Source organism: Bactrocera neohumeralis, chromosome 2, assembly GCF_024586455.1.
Source record: "Bactrocera neohumeralis isolate Rockhampton chromosome 2, APGP_CSIRO_Bneo_wtdbg2-racon-allhic-juicebox.fasta_v2, whole genome shotgun sequence".
NCBI lineage: Eukaryota > Metazoa > Arthropoda > Insecta > Diptera > Tephritidae > Bactrocera > Bactrocera neohumeralis.
The window spans coordinates 32723089-32735617 of NC_065919.1; the positions used below are offsets into that span (position 1 = coordinate 32723089).

General features: G+C 38.1%; 1 protein-coding gene across 3 annotated transcripts in view; it reads left to right on the forward strand.

The window, feature by feature from the left end:
* LOC126764049 (zinc finger and BTB domain-containing protein 17-like) overlaps window positions 1-12529 on the forward strand; it is a 29825-nt gene that overhangs the window by 10786 nt on the left and 6510 nt on the right. Inside the window, exons 3-5 of one of the 3 annotated variants that reach the window (XR_007667797.1) lie at window positions 1475-1781; window positions 1843-2187; window positions 2249-2427. The exons of 1 other annotated variant lie outside the window; for it this stretch is intronic. The gene's annotated coding sequence lies outside the window, so the exon portion shown is untranslated. Of the gene's footprint in view, window positions 1-1474; window positions 2188-2248; window positions 2428-12529 lie in introns of those variants that run through there. One more of the 3 variants, XR_007667796.1, reaches the window with a different exon arrangement.

Consider the following 12529-nt stretch of genomic DNA (forward strand, 5'->3'; position numbering starts at 1 on the left):
CAGGGTTGCATTTCCTCTTTTTAAATAGCTGATGCAGGGTTGCATTTTTTAATTCCTACTATTAAAATTTAAAAGAAACCTTTTTAATTTTTAAAATTTTTATTTTATTTTATTTTTTACATTTTTACATAAAATTTATTATAATTTATATATAAACAAAAATATGTTTAATTTAAAAAAATAATTAATATCTGAAAAAAGATTAATTAAAGAAAGGAATTATTACAACCTGAAAATAAAAGAGTGGAAAAATATTATACAAGACAAATGCCTGAAAATAAAATAAGATTATTAACACCTGAAAATAAATAATAATGACATTGAAGAAAGATTGATTGTATAAAATGATAATAATATCTGAAAAAAAGATTAATATTATCTGAAAGAATAAAATATATTAAATACAAATAGAATTTACTCTGAAAGCAAAGATTAATTAAATAAAAATAGTGATAAAATCTGAAAAGAAAGAATAATTAAATAAAAATCATAATATTATCTGATTATTTAAAATATAAGGCAAACTTTTGTTTTCACATATTATATTGGATTGTGCAGGCCGCCTTAAACTCATAAAATACATACTTATGTACATATGTATGTAATTATTTTTGCGTATTATGTTGAACTGCGCAATCCAATTTCAAACAACACACACTTTTTCTCACATACTTACTTAACAATTTAAATTTGCTGCTTCTGATGATATTGCTGCAGCTGCTAATTCCAATGCTATAAAAACAAATGAGGTAATTATTTGCAAATTATTTTAAAAAAATCATTCACTTACCTTCTTGTTGTACGAGCCTCCTTTACGATAGTACGATCACGAATGACATGCGTCTTTCAATCGTTTTTTTATTACCCTTTTTGGGATTTTCTTTTGTCACTATTGACAATAATGTTTTCTCCTTCGCACTCATTCAAATAAATCAAGAGACGAAAGAAACTTTTTTTCATCGCATTTAGGTAAACAAAAAATAACCCGAAAATGTGCGTTGGTGTTAGTGTATAGAGAAAAAATGTGTAGTTGGATTGGAATATTTGTCTCAAACGGGTAGCCGTGGTTCGCAGGGTAAACTTATGACTTGTGTTTACCCATGCATTTTATTATTATTGGATGCGCATTGCATGTAAATGCATGTGTCTGTTTATGTATATATGTATGTATGTAAAGTCATGGACAGAGAAATAGTACACTTTTAAAATAAGTTTTCAGTTTTATCAAGTAAGTGAATCTTAACAATTTTCCATGAATATGTATGGCATGACTTCCACAACTTATAACGGTTAGCGTATGACGTTATCATGCCTACTTTTTTGTTGTTACTCGTTTTACTCTGAGAGTAACCAAGTTTGGTTGGACAACTTTTAGTTATTTGTACAAAGACTCTTTATTAATTAGCAATCGTGCACAAACTACGCTGTTTTAACTATAACTATAAAAAAATTTACATATTTTCAAAATGGGCAGAAATATGCATTGTACTCTGGAAAAAAGGATAATAATATTCGAAAAAACCACACCTAGCAAAAAAAAAAACTTAAGAGCACGGCTGGACTTTGCTAAAGAACATTTAGAAAAGGACGTCAAATTCTGAAAAAGGGTTCTGTGGAGCGATGAAACTAAGGTGAACCGTATCGGGTAGGATAGAAAACCATTTCTCCATCGTCCCAGGTATCAGGCGTATAACTCCAGAAACACTACAAAAAATGTTAAGTACGGCGTAGGTAGCGTAATGGTCTGGGGAGCGTTTTCCTGGTACGGTGTTGGGCCATTGGTAAGGATAGATGGTAGAATGGACCAATTTGCATTCTTAAACATTCTCAAACATACCATAGAACCATTCGATTTGTAATCGATGCCAGTGAATTGGATTTTTATGCATGACAATGATCCAAAGCACGCAGCTTAAAATATGAAGAACTGGCTCACTGAAGAAAGTATTAACGTCCCGAGGTGGCCAGCCCAAAATCCCGATGCAAACTCGATTGAAAATTTATGGAACGACCTTAAGACACAGATTGCCAAGAAAAATTTCAAAAATTCGGAAGACCTTTGTACCGAATGCAAGGAGGCATGGTACGCAATCCCACAAACGAGGTGTCAGATACTAGTGGAGAGCACGCCATGACGATGCCAAGCAATTTTAAAAAGTTGTGGGCACACAACAAAATATTAACGTTGTAAGTGCTTAAACGCTATAATACTTATTAGATTTCTAACAAATTTATTTAATTTCCACAGAACCGGCCAACTATGCTATTTCTGTGTCCAGACCTAAACACGCAATGGGAAACTTAATCATTTTTTTTTTTTTAAGAATTATTGAATACAACTTTCTAATTTTTTGTAAATAGCTCACTTATTTCTTACTTTATGTGATGCTAATGAAAAAATGAAATTTGTTTTGTTTATATCGAAAATACACGTCTTTTTATTACATTCTTAAAGTGTGCCAAGAAGGATAGAAAAAAGTTGCGCAATGACGAGTTCAAATTTTGTTCGTTCTGCGCATCTACGTCACGGTTGACCAACTTACAATCAGCTGATTTTCAGTTGGTTGTTTTTCTTTGCAATAAGAAGCAATTTTGTATTTCAGGCATACAAAATCATGAATATCATCAAATTTAACATCAATATAAGTGAATATTTTATAGTGAACATTTACCTACATATTCATTTAATTGAATTTTCATTGTATTATTTAAAAAGAGACAATCTTTGCTGTGTTTGTTTCAACCATATACATTTATGTAAATAAAAAGATTGAATATTTTGTAACCAAGTATCAATTTATTGTTTTATTTAATTTTCTTTTTTTACTAAACATACATATGTTCAATTATGTTTTTATTTAAGGAACGAATCCTAAAATACATTCTAGCTCTGAAAAATAATTATTTTATTTTCGAGCTACAATTTACAAAATCACTTAAATCTTTGTGTTTCTGACGTCGTCAAACATTGCTTGCAAGGCTCTCATATGCTCCATCAACATATCTGTTGGTTTTGAGAGTCCTCCTTTAGAAAGGTGATCCACCCAAGTATGGGACGAACAATTTTCGGAATTGGCACAAATTTCGGGGTTGTCTTTACCGAGTTTGTGGCAGATGTACCCTGCCAAATCCTCAAGTCCGTCGTTGTTGAGAATCTCCAAGTCATCATTTTTTTCGATTGGATCAGTGGAATTCAGATCAACTGACACACGTTGAAAAATATTACCTGCAAAAATATAATAAACATACATACATGCGTATCAATAAATGGAATAAATTGTTAGTTATTATTATTAGTATAATTAGGATAAAAAACAGTGGTTAGTATGCATAAACTTAGTTTGTATGTAAGTACATATTTGCATTTGTTAACATCAATACAATTTTATATAAGAATGTTTTCTGTAGTTTAAGGTTTATAATATTATGTACGTTTAATATTTTGATAATTACCGGTTAGAGATAAGTAATTTCCTTCCAAATCTGGTGTGTTGTCGACTTCAACATTGCCTTCTTCTGTGATCGCTCCTTCGTTGTGACCAAGTATATAGGAACGCAGCCTATATTTGAACTCCTGCCTGTCAGGGTGATCGTGAAGACCGCCTTTTGACCTGATTACGCCAAAAAATTTTTCCAAAACGTCCTGGTTCAATCGGTAGGTCAAAACGTAATCAATTTTGTGCTGCTATCTTAAGTCATCCAGCAGCAATTTCAAAGCATTATTGCTTTGGAGTATACCTGTAAATCATAAGTAAAATCAAAAACTGTAGAAAATCAACTTATCTAAATATATATGTAGCTTAAGTATTACCTTTTTGGAATGGAAGCAAACCATTTTTACCAATGACTCTCATTGATGAAACCAGCTCCGTCATCTGTTCCAGTACATTATTTTGTTTGTTCAAAGCCAAACCGTAGGCGTGAAAGCGTTCCCTCACTCCATCTTTTGGTTGGTTAACGTGGGAAAAGCGCTGGGTAGCAACTTCGTTGGATTCCGCGAACTTAAACCTGCAAGAGTGTTGGGTTATAAAAGTAAAATTATTGTTATCAAAATGCTATAATTACCCATTTCAAACTGCAAATTTCTTTCGAAAGCTTCCGGCGCAAAGTGCACTTCACAAACGCACGCATTTTTAACGTTAATTTTGTCCGTCCGACGACAAACATGAATCCATTGTTTTAATGCGGCTTTATCCTTAGGGAAATGAAAAAATCTCCACTTCGTAGCACTATTTTTACCATTGTTATTATTACAACCGAACACTGCACAACGCATTTTAAAAATATAGAATTTAACAATTAATATAACACTTGAAAACACAATTCGAATTCACTTTCAATAGCGCGGGCGAATAATAAGTCAACCGTGACGTCAGCAAGAACAGCTGACTGAAAGCAAACATGCGCATTGCGTAATCTCTTTCTCTATCATTCTTGAAAGTGTGCTATTTCTCTGTCCATGACTGTATGTATGTATTTGAAAATAGATATTTGTTTTTAATATTGCTGATAAGTAAGCATGTTCAATGATATTTGAACAAGCAACATGGCAATTCTTCAAAATGAGTGAAAATTTATTGTAGCTCATATCAATATTGTGAAACAATGAATGATAGAATTATGAAATAACTAATCTTTTTTCAATATATTCGACATATTTGTTTGTTTCTAGAACCATGATTGCCATCGACACATTATCTTCATTAGCAACATGCATATTTAGATCATGTTGGCCAATAAAAGGAATCTTTTGTGCTTCTTTAACACTAGAAAAACGGGAGCTTAGTTATACCTCTATAGCCTGAAAGCAGTCAAAATAACTGCCTTTCGGCAATGTAGGTATAACACATATATGTATATACATATATATATTGGAAGTGAAGGAGGGGGCAAAAACAATGATTAATTAATCCATTTATATGCTGTAGAAAAAGTCACATAACTATTAGAAGCTATGTAATTATTTAAATCACTATGTTTTTTAATCAAAATTTTTTCTTCAAAATCGCTATCATGAGCTATATTGTAGTTATCACTACCTGAATGTCTTCTTCATTTGAACTGTCATCACTTGAACCACTTTTGTTTTCAAAATATTAATTATCATTTGTTTTTTGGCCTCTAAAATAATAATGGAATCCTATTTCACTTAAAGTGTTTTAAGCTTTAAAAAAATAAAATATATTATGGCATTTGGTTTGTTGTGTTGGTCTTAATGCAAACCTTTTTATTTGAGTGAAAGAAAAATAGTAGACAATCATTAAGGAACTAGAAGATCATTTCCTCAACTTGGATCCAAATTATGTTACTTTACCATTCCCAGAATTATTTTTGTTTGTTCCAGTAATACATACATAAGTATGTGCATATATACAGTAGAATCGCGAAAAAGCTAACCCAAGGGCGTTTTACTTTTCCAAAATATTAACTTTTCCAAAGAGTTTCCGAATTTTAGAAAACCAAGGAAATAAACATAATTTTGACTCACTTTTAGTCACAAGTCTCTAAATTTGAGATTATAAGTTAGAGACAATTTGTGAGACTTGAGACGATTCTTCTATTCTCTGACAGTCACAAAATCTATTACATTTCATTATTCAGAGATGTTTTTACACTTAAATGAAAACAAATATGTCGATAACAAATATTAAATTTTCTATAACATAGTCAAAAAACATAATTATCAATGAAAATAAAAATCTATGTCGACTTTGTTTCATAATATTTACGAAATTTATGTAAAATTCATTTATTTTTAACCTTTTCGTGTTGTAGTTGCTTACAAAATATAAAGAAACGACAATCGATTAATGTCTATGATGATCTCTATTCAGTATATTCAAAATGACAGACAAGAGTTCTTTTTAGTTTTGGGACCTGCTAACTATCAGGTGGCAAATTTGAGACAAAATTCTACGAAAAAATGCGGCGGCTTACAGAAGGTTTCAAGACCAGAGCATACTCTTGTAGAACCGCCAAAGGTGATCTAGTCACCGATGCCCAGAGTATACTTAAATTATGGAGGGAACACTTCTCCAGCCTGCTGAATGGCAGTGAAAGCACAACGCCAGGAGAAGGCGAACCCGATTCCCCAATCGATGATGAAGGAGCAGACGTTCCATTGCCCAACCAAGAGGAATTTCGAATAGCAATTACCCGTCTGAAGAAACACAAAGCGGCGGGGGCCGATGGATTGCCGGCCGAGCTATTCAAACACGGCGGCGAAGAACTAATAAGGAGCATGCATCAGCTTCTTTGTAAAATATGGTCGGACGAAAGCATGCCCAACGATTGGAATTTAAGTGTGCTATGCCCAATCCACAAACAGGAGACCCCACAATCTGCGCCTACTACCGTGGGATAAGCCTCCTCAACATCGCGTATAAGGTTCTATCGAGAGTATTGTGTGAAAGATTAAAGCCCAGCGTCAACAAACTGATTGGACCTTATCAGTGTGGCTTCAGACCTGGAAAATCAACAACAGACCAGCTATTCACAATGCGCCAAATCTTGGAAAAGACCCGTGAAAGGAGAATCGACACACACCACCTCTTCGTCGATTTCAAAGCTGCTTTCGACAGCACGAAAAGGAGCTGCCTTTATGCCGCGATGTCTGAATTTGGTATCCCTGCAAAACTAATACGGCTGTGTAAACTGACGTTGAGTAACACCAAAAGCTCCATCAGAATCGGGAAGGACCTCTCCGAGCCGTTCGATACCAAACGAGGTTTCAGACAAGGCGACTCCCTATCGTGCGACCTCTTCAACCTGTTTCTGGAGAAAATAATTCGAGCTGCAGAACTAAATAGAGAAGGTACCATCTTCTATAAGAGTGTACAGCTGCTGGCGTATGCCGATGATATTGATATCATCGAGGGCAAGGCGAAATATCTCCTGTCGTCAAACAAACAGTCGTCGCACTCGCGACTTGGCTCTTACGTCACTGTTGACAGTCATAACTTTGAAGTTGTAGATAATTTCGTCTACCTTGGAACCAGCGTGAACACCACCAACAATGTCAGCCTGGAAATCCAACGCAAGATAACTCTTGCCAACAGGTGCTACTTCGGACTGAGTAGGCAATTGAGAAGCAAAGTCCTCTCTCGACGAACAAAAACCAAACTCTATAAGTCACTCATTATTCCCGTCCTGCTATACGGTGCAGAGGCTTGGACGATGACAACAATGATGAGCCGAGGTTGCGAGTTTTCGAGAGAAAAGTTCTGCGAAAGATTTATGGTCCTTTGCGCGTTGGCCACGGCGAATATCGCATTCGATGGAACGATGAGCTGTACGAGATATATGACGACATTGACATGGTAGGTAGGTTGGTAGGAGTGCAGCCCTATCGGGCTCAATTAACACTTGATGTGCCATTTTGATGCACTGTTCGTAGAACCTCCTGTATCTGCTATTACGTTTCACCTTCTCTTTCAAATCATTTTGAGGTTTCGATGAAACTACTTATGTCCGCTATGCTTTGGGATTTCCACCATTCAAGGTTTGGTGCTAGATGGATTCCAAGCGTTTTGTGTCGGATCTGTGCTAGAGCTGGGCATTCACAGAGAAAGTGGAAGATTGTTTCCTTGTTCCCTGCTACTCCGCAGCCACGGCAGATGTCATTGTAGCTGTTACTCTGTAAATACTTTTCCTTGACCTATTTAGTAAGTCGTTGGTTCTTTTCCTGTTATATGTTGGCCATAATTGTTTAGTTATGACGCATTTCGTGATGTTTTTCCACCTGTTATTTGTAATTTGTTGAAATTGTTTATTGATCTCACTTTTGATTGATCCTAGCGGACTTGGTATTATCTCCGCCTCGCATTCGTTGAGGAAAGCTCCTGCCTTTGCCAACTCGTCTGCTTTTTCGTTACCGACATTGACATAGTTCAGCGAATTAAAAGACAGCGGCTACACTGGCTAGGTCATGTTGTCAGAATGGATGAAAACACTCCAGCTCTGAAAGTATTCGACGTAGTACTCGCCGGGGGAAGCAGAGGAAGAGAAGACCTCCACTTCGTTGGAAGGACCAAGTGGAGAAGGACCTGGCTTCGCTTGGAATATCCAATTGGCGCCACGTAGCGAAAAGAAGAAACGACTGGCGCGCTGTTGTTAACTCGGCTATAATCGGGTAAGCGGTGTCTACGCCAATTAAGAAAAAGAAGTTTGTTCTGATTTAATCATACTCGTTGCAGCTCTTTGGTAAAAACTACAAAAATTTTTCTATGACAACAACAATTATTTCAAATAGCACAAGCCTTACAAGTCAATAGGCCAGCCAAATTGGCGGAGCCCAAATGTAGCAAATCTTACAACAAAAACATTTTCATTTATATACGCAGGTGCACATTCAACAAGCGATCTTGCTTCATGTGCTGAACACATAGAGAGTGTTACGACATGACTGCACGACAATGAACTGTAAATGTCGTCGTAAAGCCTACTACTACATATTAGTGGCACCCTCTCTTTATTGTCGTCGGCAAATTTAAAAATATTTTTAAATAGCCTGAGCCTGAGAGGCTCGTGTAGTCTTTCAACTGTCTAAATAACTGTGTCCATAAGAACGTGTGTATTTTAATATTTGACAGATGTCGCTTGCAGTCTGTCGCGTTCTATGTGTTTAGCACTTGACAAAACGTGAGCTTCGGCCATTAGTTGTCCCTGACATCGGAGATGCGTAAGATCTGTGCGGCACTTGTTATTACCTTATGAATGTTTGTACATATGTACATATATGGCTCGTATTTACTTTCGTAAACCTTCAGACAAATGTGCGTGACAGCATGTGTAACATCACACCAAGTTGTATCGGTGAGCATTGTGATTGTGTAAAGTAGACGCGTTTTTTGTGCGGTCCAGTGTTTTCCAAGTTTTTTTGAGGCAGCTTTGACTAAATTTGTTTCTCCTAAAACAATCAGGTGACGGAAAGAGATAAGTACAATTTTGTATCTTATATTAAATTATTTGTACATACCTGCCCATTTTTCCGTGGCAAAATTTGTTTTTAATAAAATTGTTTCCCCTGAGAACAGCAATCCAGGCACAACGTGGTTATAAATTTTGTTTTGCCGTTGTGATTGGAGACATCAGCTGTTTTCCCCTTTCTTTTTCTTCTTTCTCTTTTCTGTTTTGTTTTTTGCTTTCCCTTTCGGGTTTGGCGTTGCCAACCATCGAAAACTTAAATTAGACTTAAGAGGAAGAGACTGAACAGACTAGTTGGCAGGTGTTCCCAACTATTTTCGAGTGAGGTATGGCCTCTGAGAATAGTTCTGGGTGTACACCAGAAAATCCTTTTAGGAGGATTTCAAAAATTATAAGAACGCCGCCAAATGGAAAAAATGAGGAGTCCACCGTTGCTGGACCAATAAAAATAGTGAAACTGCCGACAACGAGAACAAGAGTGGCAAACCCAATAGAGCGCAAAGTAGAGAATCTACTAATATTTTTTGCACATTGGGCAGAAAAATAAAGGAGCTGGAAAATATGATGTCCGGACAGAGACACATAAACCAAGCCATGAGAGAGCTTGTAAGCAGCATAACATACTTGTATGGCAAAACAGAAAATCCCGAAATCCATTCGAAAGTACTGATGGTAGGGAAAGCGTCACAAGTATCGCCCCAAAATACCCCAAAAAGAGCACGGGAGACATCAGGCTTCCTACCACCTACGAAGAAGCCAAAAAACATGACCCAAAAAGTGCAAGGAACCTTTAGTGAAGTCATTAAAACAAATATAAAAGACACCGCACCAAATAAACCAGCACCCGAGAAATGGGTAGAAGTGGGAAAAAAGAAGAGAACCATGGAGAAGAGAATTAGGTCGAAACCAGACGCTATAATTCTATCAAAAAAGGACGGAGCCTCGAATGCAGACATCCTCCGTACAATTAAAGGTGACAGTGGCCTCAAGGAACTGGGTTCAAACGTGACCTACATCAGGAAAACTCCCAAAGGAGACCTGCTCATAGAGCTAAAAAGCCAAGGAGACAAAAGAGCTGAAACTTTTCAGAGCGCCCTAGAAGGAGTGGTTGGCGAGATGGCTGTAGTACAACCAAAAACACACAACGTCACTATAATGTGCAAAGATCTGGATGAGATAACTACTCCAGAAGAAATTTGCTGCGCATTACAAAAAGAGTGCGGAATACAAAACATAGGGCCAGCTAATGTTAAAAATATGCGGAAAACAAGAAGCGGCACTCAAATATCCCTTATATCCCTGCGTGCTCAAGATGCCAAGACTGCCCTTAAAGTTGGCAAAGTAAAGATTGGGCGGTCGATCTGTCGCCTCCGGGAGTACTCCCCTGTTTCCCGCTGTTACAGATGCTTCCATTCTGGCCACATGGCGCGTAAATGTTGCAGTCTGATCGACAGGTCCTCTCTTTGCACACGTTGTGGAAGCGCGGGACATGTTGCAAAAGTATGCACTAACACATCGAGTTGCATGTTCTGCAAAGGAGAACATTCGGTTCTAAACACGACTTGTCCCAAATACGTGGAGTTACTTAAAACATTGGAAAAATGAGAATATTGCAGCTGAACCTAAACCACTGCGCTGCAGCACAAGCCCTGCTGCAACAAACAGTAATAGAAAGCAACATTGATGTCGCCTTACTGAGTGAGCAATATTCCCAACGTTCGGAAAGCACTTGGATTACAGACAGAAGTGGCAAAGCAGCAATATGGTCCTGTAATGGACAAACATTCACATCTTGCTGCAGAGAACAAAAAATGGCTTCACATGGGCGCAAATAGGGGGAATTTATTACGTAAGCTGCTATTAAGCTGCGTTAGAGAATTTGAAGACTTCCTCCTGGAATTATCCTTAGAAAGCCGAGGAAAATCGCCGATAATAATGGCAGGCGATTTTAACGCATGGTCTACTGCCTGGGGAAACCGAAGTTCAAACCATCGCGGGCGCCTAGTTTTAGAATTCCTAAGCCAAACCAACCTTACAATTATGAACAGTGGCACTAAAAATACTTACAAAAAAGGAAATAAAGGCTCTGTAATAGACCTGATGTTTGCTTCCACATTAAGTGGAAGGTGTCAGACATGTTCACAAATAGTGACCATATGGCAATCATCGCAGAAGTTTTATTCTCTCGAGACCAGGAACCCCCACGCAGTAACACTACACATAAACGAAGCTGGAAGCAAACAGATTTTGACACTGACGTTTTTGAGACAGTCTGGAGTGCAGCAATAGCACCAGGCGAAGGCGGCGTCCACTTAGTAACCGCATTGCAAAAGGAACTGATAGCAGCATGCGACGCCACAATGCGAAGGACAAAATGTCACAATAAACGAAGACCTGTATACTGGTGGAATGAAGAAATTGCCCCGCTGAGAAAGCTCTGTCACTCAGCCCGAAGTCGCCTACAACGCAACCAAAGTGGCGAAAACGAAACCCGTCTCAAAGAAGCTTTTAAAAACCATAAGAAGCTTCTAAAGTCAGCTATAATCCGTAGCAAGAGAAACTGTTTTGAAAAGATCTGTAAAAAAGCGAATATAGACCCCTGGGGGACTGCTTATAAAATCTGTATGTCCAAATTCCAAAATAAGCGGCAGAAACCCACGGTAGTTGGCACAGATTGTGGGGTCTCCTTTTTTATGGATTGGGCATAGCACACTTAAATTCCAATCGTTGGGCATGCTCTCGTCCGACCATATTTTACAAAGAAGCTGATGCATGCTCCTTATTAGTTCTTCGCCGCCGTGTTTGAATAGCTCGGCCGGTAGTCCGTCGGCCCCTGCCGCTTTGTTGTTCTTGAGGCGGGCAATTACTATTCGAACTTCTTCATGGTCGGGTAATGGAACGTCTGCTCCATCGTCATCGATTGGGGAATCGGGTTCTCCTTCTCCTGGTGTTTTGCGTTCACTGCCATTCAGCAGGCTGGAGAAGTGTTCCCTCCATAATTTAACTATGCTCTGGGCATCAGTGACTAGATCACCTTTGGGGATTCTACAAGAGTATGCTCCGGTCTTGAAACCTTCTGTAAGCCGCCGCATTTTTTCGTAGAATTTTCGAGCATTACCCCTGTCGGCCAGCTTATCAAGATCTCGGTATCTATCCCATCCCGCACGTGTAGTGGTCGATCGTAACGTTGCGAGGTAGGCAGCCTGTTTTCTCTCCGCTGCGACACGGCACTCCTCGTCGTACCAGCTGTTCTTTTGCTCTTTCCGAAAACCAATGGTTTCGGTTGCAGCTGTACGTAAGGAATTTGAAATGCCGTCTCACAGTTCCCTTATACCGAGTTGTTGACTAGTGCTCTCAGAGAGCAGGAGTGCAAGCCGAGTAGAAAATCGTTCGGCTGTCTGTTGTGATTGCAGTTTCTCGACGTCGAACCTTCCTTGTGTTTGTTGGCGTGCGTTTTTTGCTGCACAGAGGCGAGTGCAATCTTAGCTGCAACAAGACAATGGTCCGAGTCGATGTTAGGACCTCGGAGCGCACGCACATCTAAAACACTGGAGACGTGTCTTCCATCTATCACAACATGATCGATCTGGTTGGTAGTTTTTCG